Source organism: Leuresthes tenuis, unplaced genomic scaffold (genome assembly GCF_036924035.1).
Source record: "Leuresthes tenuis unplaced genomic scaffold, fLeuTen1.0.hap1 SCAF_23, whole genome shotgun sequence".
NCBI classification, from domain to species: domain Eukaryota; kingdom Metazoa; phylum Chordata; class Actinopteri; order Atheriniformes; family Atherinopsidae; genus Leuresthes; species Leuresthes tenuis.
In genome coordinates, this window is record NW_027325377.1 from 11,755,082 (window position 1) to 11,769,563 (window position 14,482).

A 14,482-nucleotide genomic window follows, 5' to 3' on the forward strand; every position below is an offset into this window, starting at 1 on the left:
TGATGGACATTGAGACCTTCTTGCAGCTGAACACCTCTGCTCCCGCTTTTGATGGTGTATAGTCGGGCTTCCGAGCCTTTTCTTCCCTGGTTTTTACAAATTATGGTTGGACATTCAGACCTTCTTGCAGCCGAAAACCTCCGCTCCCTCTTTTGATCATACATTGTCGGGCATTCACACCTTTTCTTAACCGCTTTTTACAAAACATGGTCGGACTTTCACACCTTCTTGTAGCCGAACACATCCCTTCCCGCTATTGATTGTGTACAGACGGCCATTTTAACCTTTTCTTACCCGCTTTTTACCAACTACGGTCGGACATTCACACCTTCTTATGGCGGAACACCTCCGCTCCCTCTTTTGATGGTGTATGTTCGGGCATTCGCACTTTTTCTTACCCGCTTTTAACAAACTATGCTCGGACATTCAAACCTTGTAGCCGAACACATCCAGTCCTGCTTTTGATGATGTATGGTTGGCCATTCGAACTTTTTCTTACCCGCTTTTTACCAACTACGGTCGGACATTCACACCTTCTTATGGCGGAACACCTCCGCTCCCTCTTTTGATGGTGTATGTTTTGGCATTCGAACCTTTTCTTACCCGCTTTTTACAAACTATGGTCAGACATTCAAACCTTCTTGTAGCCGAACACATCCAGTTCTGCTTTTGAGGATGTATGGTCGGACTTTCACACCTTTTAGTAGCCAAACCACTCCGCTCCCGCTATTGATTGTGTACAGTCGGGTATTTTAACCTTTTCTTACCCGCTTTTTACCAATTATGGTCGGACATTCACACCTTCTTACAGCGGAACACCTCCGCTCCCTGTTTTGATCATTTATGGTCTGGCAATACTACCTTTTCTTACCCGTTTTTGAGTAATTATGGCTGGACATTCACAGCTTCTTGCATCCGAACACCTCTTCTCTGCTTTTGATGATGAATAGTCCGGCATTCTTACCTTTTCTAACACATTTTTCAGTAATTATTGTCGGTCATTCACACCTTTCTCATCAGCTTTTTGCAAATTATGATCTGACATTCACACCTACTTGCAGCCGAACACCTCGGCTTCCGTTTTTGATGGTGTATATTTTGGCATTCGAACCTTTTCTTACCCACTTTTTACAAACTATGCTCGGACATTCACACCTTCTTGCAGCCGAACACATCCACTTCTGCTTTTTATGATGTATAGTTGGGCATTCACACCTTTTCTTACCCATTTTTCAGTAATTATTGGTTGGAAATTCAGACCTTGCAGCCGAACACCTCCGCTCCCTCTTTTGATCATACATTGTCGGGCATTCGCACCTTGTCTTACCCGCGTTTTACAAACCATGGTCGGACTTTCACACCTTCTTGTAGCCGAACAACTCCGCTCCCGCTATTGATTGTGTACAGTCGGGTATTTTAACCTTTTCTTACCCGCTTTTTACCAATTATGGTCGGACATTCACACCGTCTTACAGCGGAACACCTCCGCTTCCAATTTTGATGGTGTATGTTCGAGCATTCGAACTTTTTCTTACCCACTTTTTACAAGCTATGGTCGGACATTCAAACCTTCTTGTAGCAGAACACATCCACTTCTTCTTTTGATGATGTATGGTTGGGCATTCGCACCTTTTCTTACCCATTTTTCAGGAATTATGGGTGGAAATTCACACCTACTTGCAGTCGAACAGCTCTGCTCCCACTTTTGATTATGTTTGGTTGGATATTCGAACCTTTTCTTAACTGCTTTTTACAAACTTTGGTCGGACGTTCACACCTTCTTGCAGCCGAACACCTCAGCTTCCGCTTATGATGGTATATATTCGGGCATTCGAACCTTTTCTTACCCGCTTTTTACCAACTATGGTCGGACATTCGCACCATCTTACAGCGGAACACCTCCGCTCCCTCTTTTGATGGTGTATGTTCGGGAATTCGCACCTTTTCTTACCCGCTTTTTACAAACTATGGTTGGACATTCAAACCTTCTTGTAGCCGAAAACCTCCACTCCCTCTTTTGATCATACATTGTCGGGCATTCGCACCTTTTCTTACCCGCTTTTTGCAAACTATGCTCGGACATTCAAACCTTCTTGTAGCCAAACACATCCACTCCTGCTTTTGTTGATGTATGGTTGGGCATTCGAACCTACTTGTTGCCCGCTTTTCATTAATTATGGGTGGACATTCAGACCTACTTGCAGCCGAACACCTCGGCTTCCGCTTTTGATTGTGTAGAGTCGGTTATTTTAACCTTTTCTTACCCGGTTTTTACCAACTATGGTTGGACATTCACACCTTCTTACAGCGGAACACCTCCGCTCCCTCTTTTGATGGTGTATGTTCGGGCATTCGAACCTTTTCTTACCCGCTTTTTACAAACTATGCTCGGACATTCACACCTTCTTGCAGCGGAACACCTCCGCTCCCTCTTTTGATGGTGTATGTTCGGGCATTCGAACTTTTTCTTACCCACTTTTTACAAACTATGGTCGGACATTCAAACCTTCTTGTAGCAGAACACATCCACTTCTTCTTTTGATGATGTATGGTTGGGCATTCGCACCTTTTCTTACCCATTTTTCAGGAATTATGGGTGGACATTCACACCTACTTGCAGTCGAACAGCTCTGCTCCCACTTTTGATTATGTTTGGTTGGATATTCGAACCTTTTCTTACCTGCTTTTTACAAACTTTGGTCGGACGTTCACACCTTCTTGCAGCCGAACACCTCCGCTTCCGCTTTTGATGGTATATATTCGGGCATTCGAACCTTTTCTTACCCGCTTTTTACCAACTATGGTCGGACATTCGCACCATCTTACAGCGGAACACCTCCACTCCCTCTTTTGATGGTGTATTTTCGGGCATTCGCACCTTTTCTTACCCGCTTTTTACAAACTATGGTTGGACATTCAAACCTTCTTGTAGCTGAAAATCTCCACTCCCTCTTTTGATCATACATTGTCGGGCATTCGCACCTTTTCTTACCCGCTTTTTACAAACTATGCTCGGACATTCAAACCTTCTTGTAGCCAAACACATCCACTCCTGCTTTTGTTGATGTATGGTTGGGCATTCGAACCTACTTCTTGCCCTCTTTTTACAAACCATGGTCGGACTTTCACACCTTCTTTTAGCCGAACAACTCCGCTCCCGCTATTGATTGTGTAGAGTCGGTTATTTTAACCTTTTCTTACCCGCTTTTTACCAACTATGGTTGGACATTCACACCTTCTTACAGCGGAACACCTCCGCTCCCTCTTTTGATGGTGTATGTTCGGGCATTCGAACCTTTTCTTACCCGCTTTTTACAAACTATGCTCGGACATTCACACCTTCTTGCAGCGGAACACCTCCGCTCCCTCTTTTGATGGTGTATGTTCGGGCATTCGAACCTTTTCTTACCCGCTTTTTACAAACTATGCTCGGACATTCACACCTTCTTGCAGCGGAACACCTCCGCTCCCTCTTTTGATGGTGTATGTTCGGGCATTCGCACCTTTTCCTACCCATTTTTCAGGAATTATGGGTGGACATTCACACCTACTTGCAGTCGAACAGCTCTGCTCCCACTTTTGATTATGTTTGGTTGGATATTCGAACCTTTTCTTACCTGCTTTTTACAAACTTTGGTCGGACGTTCACACCTTCTTGCAGCCGAACACCTCCGCTTCCGCTTTTGATGGTATATATTCGGGCATTCGAACCTTTTCTTACCCGCTTTTTACCAACTATGGTCGGACATTCGCACCATCTTACAGCGGAACACCTCCACTCCCTCTTTTGATGGTGTATTTTCGGGCATTCGCACCTTTTCTTACCCGCTTTTTACAAACTATGGTTGGACATTCAAACCTTCTTGTAGCTGAAAATCTCCACTCCCTCTTTTGATCATACATTGTCGGGCATTCGCACCTTTTCTTACCCGCTTTTTACAAACTATGCTCGGACATTCAAACCTTCTTGTAGCCAAACACATCCACTCCTGCTTTTGTTGATGTATGGTTGGGCATTCGAACCTACTTCTTGCCCGCTTTTCATTAATTATGGGTGGACATTCACACCTACTTGCAGCCGAACACCTCGGCTTCCGCTTTTGATGGTGTGTATTTTTGCATTCGAACCTTTTCTTACCCGCTTTTTACAAACCATGGTCGGACTTTCACACCTTCTTTTAGCCGAACAACTCCGCTCCCGCTATTGATTGTGTAGAGTCGGGTATTTTAACCTTTTCTTACCCGCTTTTTACCAACTATGGTCGGACATTCACACCTTCTTACAGCGGAACACCTCCGCTCCCTCTTTTGATGGTGTATGTTCTGGCATTCGAACCTTTTCTTACCCGCTTTTTACAAACTATGGTCGGACATTCACACCTTCTTGCAGCGAAACACCTCCGCTCCCTCTTTTGATTGTGTATGTTCGGGCATTCAAACCTTTTCTTACCCGCCTTTTACAAACTATGGTCGGACATTCAAACCTTCTTGTGGCCGAACACATCCACTTCTGCTTGTGATGATGTATAGTTGGGCATTCACACCTTTTCTTATCCATTTCTCAGTAATTATTGGTGGACATTCAGACCTTCTTGCAGCTGAACACCTCTGCTCCCGCTTTTGATGGTGTATAGTCGGGCTTTCGAGGCTTTTCTTCAACGGTGTTTACAAATTATGGTTGGAAATTCAGACCTTGCAGCCGAACACCTCCGCTCCCTCTTTTGATCATACATTGTCGGGCATTCGCACCTTGTCTTACCCGCGTTTTACAAACCATGGTCGGACTTTCACACCTTCTTGTAGCCGAACAACTCCGCTCCCGCTATTGATTGTGTACAGTCGGGTATTTTAACCTTTTCTTACCCGCTTTTTACCAATTATGGTCGGACATTCACACCGTCTTACAGCGGAACACCTCCGCTTCCAATTTTGATGGTGTATGTTCGAGCATTCGAACTTTTTCTTACCCACTTTTTACAAGCTATGGTCGGACATTCAAACCTTCTTGTAGCAGAACACATCCACTTCTTCTTTTGATGATGTATGGTTGGGCATTCGCACCTTTTCTTACCCATTTTTCAGGAATTATGGGTGGAAATTCACACCTACTTGCAGTCGAACAGCTCTGCTCCCACTTTTGATTATGTTTGGTTGGATATTCGAACCTTTTCTTAACTGCTTTTTACAAACTTTGGTCGGACATTCACACCTTCTTGCAGCCGAACACCTCCGCTTCCGCTTATGATGGTATATATTCGGGCATTCGAACCTTTTCTTACCCGCTTTTTACCAACTATGGTCGGACATTCGCACCATCTTACAGCGGAACACCTCCGCTCCCTCTTTTGATGGTGTATGTTCGGGAATTCGCACCTTTTCTTACCCGCTTTTTACAAACTATGGTTGGACATTCAAACCTTCTTGTAGCCGAAAACCTCCACTCCCTCTTTTGATCATACATTGTCGGGCATTCGCACCTTTTCTTACCCGCTTTTTGCAAACTATGCTCGGACATTCAAACCTTCTTGTAGCCAAACACATCCACTCCTGCTTTTGTTGATGTATGGTTGGGCATTCGAACCTACTTCTTGCCCGCTTTTCATTAATTATGGGTGGACATTCACACCTACTTGCAGCCGAACACCTCGGCTTCCGCTTTTGATGGTGTGTATTTTTGCATTCGAACCTTTTCTTACCCGCTTTTTACAAACCATGGTCGGACTTTCACACCTTCTTTTAGCCGAACAACTCCGCTCCCGCTATTGATTGTGTAGAGTCGGGTATTTTAACCTTTTCTTACCCGCTTTTTACCAACTATGGTCGGACATTCACACCTTCTTACAGCGGAACACCTCCGCTCCCTCTTTTGATGGTGTATGTTCTGGCATTCGAACCTTTTCTTACCCGCTTTTTACAAACTATGCTCGGACATTCACACCTTCTTGCAGCGAAACACCTCCGCTCCCTCTTTTGATTGTGTATGTTCGGGCATTCAAACCTTTTCTTACCCGCCTTTTACAAACTATGGTCGGACATTCAAACCTTCTTGTGGCCGAACACATCCACTTCTGCTTGTGATGATGTATAGTTGGGCATTCACACCTTTTCTTATCCATTTCTCAGTAATTATTGGTGGACATTCAGACCTTCTTGCAGCTGAACACCTCTGCTCCCGCTTTTGATGGTGTATAGTCGGGCTTTCGAGGCTTTTCTTCAACGGTGTTTACAAATTATGGTTGGAAATTCAGACCTTGCAGCCGAACACCTCCGCTCCCTCTTTTGATCATACATTGTCGGGCATTCGCACCTTGTCTTACCCGCGTTTTACAAACCATGGTCGGACTTTCACACCTTCTTGTAGCCGAACAACTCCGCTCCCGCTATTGATTGTGTACAGTCGGGTATTTTAACCTTTTCTTACCCGCTTTTTACCAATTATGGTCGGACATTCACACCGTCTTACAGCGGAACACCTCCGCTTCCAATTTTGATGGTGTATGTTCGAGCATTCGAACTTTTTCTTACCCACTTTTTACAAGCTATGGTCGGACATTCAAACCTTCTTGTAGCAGAACACATCCACTTCTTCTTTTGATGATGTATGGTTGGGCATTCGCACCTTTTCTTACCCATTTTTCAGGAATTATGGGTGGAAATTCACACCTACTTGCAGTCGAACAGCTCTGCTCCCACTTTTGATTATGTTTGGTTGGATATTCGAACCTTTTCTTAACTGCTTTTTACAAACTTTGGTCGGACATTCACACCTTCTTGCAGCCGAACACCTCCGCTTCCGCTTATGATGGTATATATTCGGGCATTCGAACCTTTTCTTACCCGCTTTTTACCAACTATGGTCGGACATTCGCACCATCTTACAGCGGAACACCTCCGCTCCCTCTTTTGATGGTGTATGTTCGGGAATTCGCACCTTTTCTTACCCGCTTTTTACAAACTATGGTTGGACATTCAAACCTTCTTGTAGCCGAAAACCTCCACTCCCTCTTTTGATCATACATTGTCGGGCATTCGCACCTTTTCTTACCCGCTTTTTGCAAACTATGCTCGGACATTCAAACCTTCTTGTAGCCAAACACATCCACTCCTGCTTTTGTTGATGTATGGTTGGGCATTCGAACCTACTTGTTGCCCGCTTTTCATTAATTATGGGTGGACATTCAGACCTACTTGCAGCCGAACACCTCGGCTTCCGCTTTTGATGGTGTATATTTTTGCATTCGAACCTTTTCTTACCCGCTTTTTACAAACCATGGTCGGACTTTCACACCTTCTTTTAGCCGAACAACTCCGCTCCCGCTATTGATTGTGTAGAGTCGGTTATTTTATCCTTTTCTTACCCGCTTTTTACCAACTATGGTTGGACATTCACACCTTCTTACAGCCGAACACCTCCGCTCCCTCTTTTGATGGTGTATGTTCGGGCATTCGAACCTTTTCTTACCCGCTTTTTACAAACTATGCTCGGACATTCACACCTTCTTGCAGCGGAACACCTCCGCTCCCTCTTTTGATGGTGTATGTTCGGGCATTCGAACCTTTTCTTACCCACTTTTTACAAACTATGCTCGGACATTCACACCTTCTTGCAGCGAAACACCTCCGCTCCCTCTTTTGATTGTGTATGTTCGGGCATTCAAACCTTTTCTTACCCGCCTTTTACAAACTATGGTCGGACATTCAAACCTTCTTGTGGCCGAACACATCCACTTCTGCTTTTGATGATGTATAGTTGGGCATTCACACCTTTTCTTACCCATTTTTCAGTAATTATTGGTGGACATTCAGACCTTCTTGCAGCTGAACACCTCTGCTCCCGCTTTTGATGGTGTATAGTCGGGCTTTCGAGGCTTTTCTTCAACGGTGTTTACAAATTATGGTTGGAAATTCAGACCTTGCAGCCGAACACCTCCGCTCCCTCTTTTGATCATACATTGTCGGACATTCGCACCTTGTCTTACCCGCGTTTTACAAACCATGGTCGGACATTCACAGCTTCCTCTCCACCATACTTGTATGGTGGGATATTCACACCCACTTGCATCCGAAGACCTCCGCCCCCACTTTTGTTGATATTTAGTTGGTCATTCACACCTAACCCGTTTTCTTGCAGCCAAACACCTCTGATCTCGCTTTTGATGATGTAAGATTGGGCATTCAGACCTTGCTTTTCCTGCTTTTCACCAACTATAGACGGACATTCACACCTTCTTGCAGCCGAACACTTCCGCTCCACCTTTTAGGTTTCTATCACACCTTTTTTTTCACCGCATTTTATAGATTACGGTTGGAAATTCTCAACCACTCATCCGAAGAGCTCTCCTCCCGCTTTTGTTAATATATTTGAACTTTAGTCAGACATTCACACCTACTTGCAGCCGAACACCACCTCTCTAGCTTTTGATGATGTATGGTCCGGCATTCCTACCGTTTCTAACACATTTTTCAGCAATTATGGTAGGACATTCACACCTTCTTGCAGCTGAACACCTCCTCTCCCACTTATGATCATATGCAGATTGATTTTCGAAAATTTTCTTTCATGTTTTCTAGCAATTAATGATGGACATTTAGACCTTCTTGCAGCTGAATACCTCCGCTCCCGCTTTTGAACATACATTGTCAGGCATTCGAACCTTGTCTTACAAACTTTAGTCAAACATTCACACCTTTTTGCAGCCGAACACAGTTTTTTTCAGCCGATTTTGGGCATTCGAACCTTTTCATACCCACTTTTTACCAACTATGGTCGGACATTCAAACCTTCTTGTAGCCGAACACATCCAGTCCTGCTTTTGATGATGTATGTTCAGGCATTCGAACCTTTTCTTACCCGCTTTTTACAAACTATGCTCGGACATTCAAACCTTCTTGTAGCCGAACACATCCACTCCTGCTTTTGATGATGTATGGTTGGGCATTCGAACCTACTTGTTGCCCGCTTTTCATTAATTATGGGTGGACATTCACACCTTGTCGCAGCCAAACACCTCCGCTCCCTGTTTTGATCATGTATGGTTGGACATTCGCACCTTTTCTCACCCGCTTTTTGCAAACTATGGTCGGCCATTCACAGCTTCCTCTCCACCATACTTCTATGGTGGGATATTCACACCCACTTGCATCCGAAGACCTCCGCCCCCACTTTTGTTGATATTTAGTCGGTCATTCGCACCTTACCCACTTTTGGCAAACTATGGCCTTCTTGCAGCCAAAAACCTCTGATCTCGCTTTTGATGATGTAAGGTTGGGCATTCAGACCTTGCTTCACCTGCTTTTCACCAAATATAGTCGGACATTCACACCTTCTTGCAGCCGAACACTTCCGCTCCACCTTTTAGTTTTCTATGGGGCATTCACACCTTTTTTTTCACCGCATTTTATAAAAACACCACAGGAACACCGTATTGAGGCTTTGTTCTGACCGCTCATTCGGTGTCGCGTTTCTTTCAAGCAATTCTCCTGGTTAGCCCGCACTCGGCTCGCTCCCAGAACCGTGTTAAAGTCTACTTCGCATTCACTCTCTTTTCTCAGCAGACTAAAAGAAAGTTTCATCTTGGGCTCCCTGAAACTTCCATCCTGCACCGCTGTTTGCTTTTTCACAAGAGCAGAGGAGAGCGCACCGTTCCCAGGGGCACTACAGTACCGGGTCGATGCTTGGAGTGAACGGAGCAAGCTCCTTTTTCAACTCCTATTGATACAAATCCATTTAATATGTAGTCCTCGCATAGAGGACACATCAGACATTAAACTAATAAGAACAGATACTACACTTGATCTTAGCCAAAAGGCCGAGAAGCGATAACTGTCCACTGGTTCACGTCCGAGGGCCCTTCCTGGCACAATGCGCACTTGTAGCGGTGTTCTTTTTATGGCCATAGTGTCACTTTGCACCTCGGCCCACCCGCTGCACTGAGCACTCTTCAGCCCTTTTAAATGGTATAACTTTACACTACCGCACGCTCCAGCGAGCACCATTCAAGCAACAACTTTGCACTCCAGCTTCGAACATTGGCACAGTCGCAACAAGTAAGGCGACTCTACTCAGAGAAGTCACTCTGCACAGTAACAAGATTTCTTTTGCACAGACAGAAAGGGCTTCATCCGCAAAGGTAAAGCCTGCCAAAAATAGAAACAACTCATTAGTGCTGCTCAACGTTGTACTTTGCAGTAAAACAAAGAGCAAATCTAAAGATTCAGGAATCCGAGAATAAGCTTACTTCCATGAGTTCTTCACGATTTCGGATTTTGCTATAAAATGAATTCCTTCACTCAAACTAAATTAAAACTGCTAAACCGCTAATCTGTTACATGCAAGGCAGATGTCAAATTCACCGAAATAGGATCTAAGGGTATTTGGCCAATCGAGCTGTAGCAGCTTCGGTAAAAGAGTATAAGTTGAAGAGTTTGTGAATAAAGGTGTGCGCACACATAGTGAGTTGTAGGAAAATAGGCAGGGAGCAATGCCGGCTGGGGTATAGGTTCTTGTATGTTGTCTGACTGTTTGATTTGAATGTGTTGTGTAAGTGTCCTGTTGAATGTTACATGTTTGGGCTATGACACGCTTCACTGTGGTTGTTAACTGTGTGGTGTGTCCTGAAATGTTATATGTTTGGGCTGTGTGACATGCTTAATGCTTTTCAGTAGCAACCCACTTATTGATATATAGCAACTGACAACATAAGAAGTCCGGACATACTTTGATAGTAGTTGTAGAAGTATCCTTATTGATAATAGATAAACTAATTCATAGTGATAGAACAGTAGATGAACAGGTGCCTGCACATGTCTCATGAAAATAAAATGGGTGTATGATTGCTGACGGCAGAGCAATACTGCCAAACTTATGAGTTCTTGTGGCAAACTTGATTCAGTGTCTTGACGTGTATACGCTGTTTCGCTGACTTGTCACAAGAAACAAAGTGTGTTTGATAAGATCCGACCATTTTATTACGGGAGGATCAGTATGTATGGATTCTGATGTGACTGATAAACTCATTCGTATCTTAAGCATAATCTAATACGTGAGACAACGCCCTGGCACACAATCAAAAAAAAAAAAAAGAGAGAGCGGTTTTGTGTCCCCACAGTCCATAATGTAGAAAAGAGAGAAAAAAAGCCTTTCTGATTTGTTGTGTGTGCTCACAGTGCAGAGTGTAGAGAAAAGAGAGAAAAGAAAGCCGTTTTGGTGTCACGGGTGTTGTGACTTACACACACACATTTCTGAATTGAGAAAGGAAATTATTTTAGAGGAAGCACTAGAGTTTAGATCCCACATTTGTTGATAGGCATTCATTTAATTTTTCTTTTAATCAGTTTTAAAGTGAATACTAACTGAGAAATGAAAAAGGTGAAGAGTTTAGAAGCTTGGTTCAAGAGCAAAACTTGGTTTATGATCAGCTGAGTCTCTAAACAGAACAGCAAAGGGCTTCATCGAACATTTAAAAAAGATTCAGATTGTTAGAATATCCAGAATTTATAGGAATGGTGGTGATTACTCTTATTTTCTAGAATGGAAATAACTGCACCATGTCTGTTTTATGAATTTAAGGGGCTAAAAAGTTTTGTTCTCGTTTTTCTATGATTAACCGAATGTATGTGAGAGTCCAAACAGACAGAAGGGTTACGGCCGAGCGCTGGACCTTCCAAAAAAGATGAGACAGGCTGGACCCGTGCCATACTAGTTAAGGCCTGCCTGTGGATAACAGGTTCTTTAAACTCTCACACACACAAACTCACACACGTTCGCACACATACACCCATACACACACACATTCTTGAACTTGCTGCAAGATTAAACCTTTGCATTAACTGACTCCAGCAACTCTGAGTCTCATTGAGAGACTTTTCTCAACAATTGGGTCCTCAAACCAGATCTCAACGTTTTTTCCGCTGTCCAGGGTCGGAGCTGAAACCGTGCACGGGGGAGTCCAGTACTCCTAATGAAAGACCCCCTGCTGAATTGCGGTAATTAGGGGCCAGTGTCCACTGAAAGGGGGAAAAAGGGACGAGATCGTACTTTTGAATCAATGGCCAGAAGCCATTGGCAGTGCAGGCATCAACAATAATGGTGTTATTTCACCCATTAACACTTAAGGTACCTCATGCAGTGGCTGTGATATGGTTACTTAACAAAATATCTTTACCAGACATCTCTCCTACATAACAGTTCTTCTTTCACAGCCACACCTTGTTGTCGAGAGATGTGCTACACTTAATCCATCCACACTGCTACCTACCCCACAGATGGAAAGCCAGAAATAACCATCAGTGTTTTACCCAGGCCAGACTTAACTGATATACGTTATGAAAATGCAGAAATAACTATATTTATTCAACAGATCAAGGAAAAAAACCCTGATGGCACAAATGCTACAGGATTTGCAGTAGTAACAGAAACTGAAGTTTTCTTAAAACAACCACTACCAAAAAATTACTCTGTTCAAGCAGTCGAATTGGTAGCTTTAACTGAAGCTTGTAAATTAAATAACAAAAAGGTTGTTAACGTTTACACTGACAGTCAGTATGCCTTCTCAACTGTACATGTGTTAACACAGCATTGGAAAAACAGGTATGTTGACATCCACAGCTAAATGTATAAACTACAAATATTTTAGCATTATTAGATGTTATTCAATTGCCATCTACAATAGACTCGTATGAATGACCGGAAGGAAAACCATACTGCCAAAGAATTTGTTTAAATATGCTGCAGTATTGAGCCACGGACCATGTCATGTCTCAACAGGAGGGATGGAAGCAATAATGAACCAGGTTTTTACAGCATATGGTTTTACTAATTATTAAAAACATTTTTTTAGAATAAATAAATGAATAAAGTTTTGTCTAGCAGGTCAAATATGTGCAAAATACATTCCACAAGGCAATCTAAGACCAAAACGAAGATAATTCCCTAAGCCAGTGTATCTTTTTCAACATATTTGTTTGGATTTCATTATTTCATTATTTTGTAGATTTCATTTAACTAAATTAATGTTAAGGGAAACGATTCTGCTCAGTGACAACAGAGGTTTTTACCAAATGGTCTGAAATATTTCCATGTGCACAAGCAGATGCACTCTCAGTAGCAAAATCACGCGTAAAATAACTCATTTCTAGATTTGAAATTCCTGAAAAGATCTTCAGTGATAATTTGACACACTTTGTAAACAATGTCATCTCACTGATGGCAAAGAACTTAAAATAGACCTTAGAAACCACTGTGATATAGAAGGTTTCGCTAACACATTGGAATTGTTTTACTATTTACATATGCATGTGCAGTGAAGAATTGCTTGCTGCTGATAAATGCAAAGAAGAACAGCTTACACATAAATGCTCACATATAGGCTGCTGAATGCAATGAAGACCTGCTTATCCAGTAAAGTTCAATGTCAATGTGTAATATTCAATTAGGATTTGCAAAACAGTGAAGTTAAACAATGAATGGGTCCATAGTCGGTATGAGAAGACTACAGGAATATTTACCTGGGTGTACGTTCAAACAGAGATGAGAAAATTGCGATAAATTATTGTTTGTTTGTTTGTTAGTATGTATATGAATGTTATGTGTATAAACTGTGTTGAGTTGTAGTTACTCAGTAGTGTCTCAGTGAAACAACCGACGGGGGAAGCCTTGCGGTGACAACAAAAGCAGTGTTTTACTGATCAGTCAAGTTGCTCCAGTGTACTCCATACAAACTGGTTGGCTACTGAAGGGATAGAAAATGGGGAATACTTGTTTTAAAGCAAACAAGGAATTAGATGGGAAAAATACATGTTTTAACGGGACCCAGACAATATTAAATACTCAGACAGATGGGAGAAGAAGTGTAGTTTTGTAGGAAATCACAAAATTATTACATAAAATGAGTGAAATCAATTGAAGAATGCCTTTCTGAAGAGCTGTTTACCACAGATGAGCAGCTTTGCGACCAAGCACATTGTAGATCGCTTTACTGCCAAAATGATCTAGTTTAATGGATTGGTTTAGACATTTATAACAGCATTTTAAGAACAAAGAGAGAAACAAAAAGGGACAACGCTTCATGGTGGAAGGTGATGTATAAATAACTGTGTATATGATGAAGGAGAGACCATTTGAGCAGCACAGCCATTTCGCAGCACAGGGACAGCAGTCCAAGTTAAAGGATCTCCCATGTGGTATCACCTGTCACACTGTGTCAAGGCATCAAAAGAAGAAAAAATCACCAAACTCAAGGACAAAGAGACGAAGACTCCGGTGAACGAAGAGAGAGGACTTACAAACCAGAAATACAAAAGGATGCTCGATATCAAGATCCAGAAGAAGAGGCTAACAATGCCACGAACACTTACGATGCTGGGAATGATGCCAGCAATGAACAGAGAAGAAGATTCAGTGTCATCAATCTGCAACACGTGCCTCTAATGAGGGGGTGAATATAGAATCCTCAACGATTACAACGTCTCTGGGAACTGTGAC

The 14,482-nt window shown here is 42.8% G+C and overlaps 1 non-coding gene across 1 annotated transcript; it reads right to left on the reverse strand.

Annotated features, from left to right (window-relative positions):
- Positions 1-9,630: 9,630 nt before the first annotated feature.
- On the reverse strand, positions 9,631-9,821 carry LOC140283280 (U2 spliceosomal RNA). Its single transcript, XR_011909990.1, has one exon. It is a non-coding gene; the product is annotated as a U2 spliceosomal RNA (small nuclear RNA).
- Positions 9,822-14,482: the final 4,661 nt, after the last annotated feature.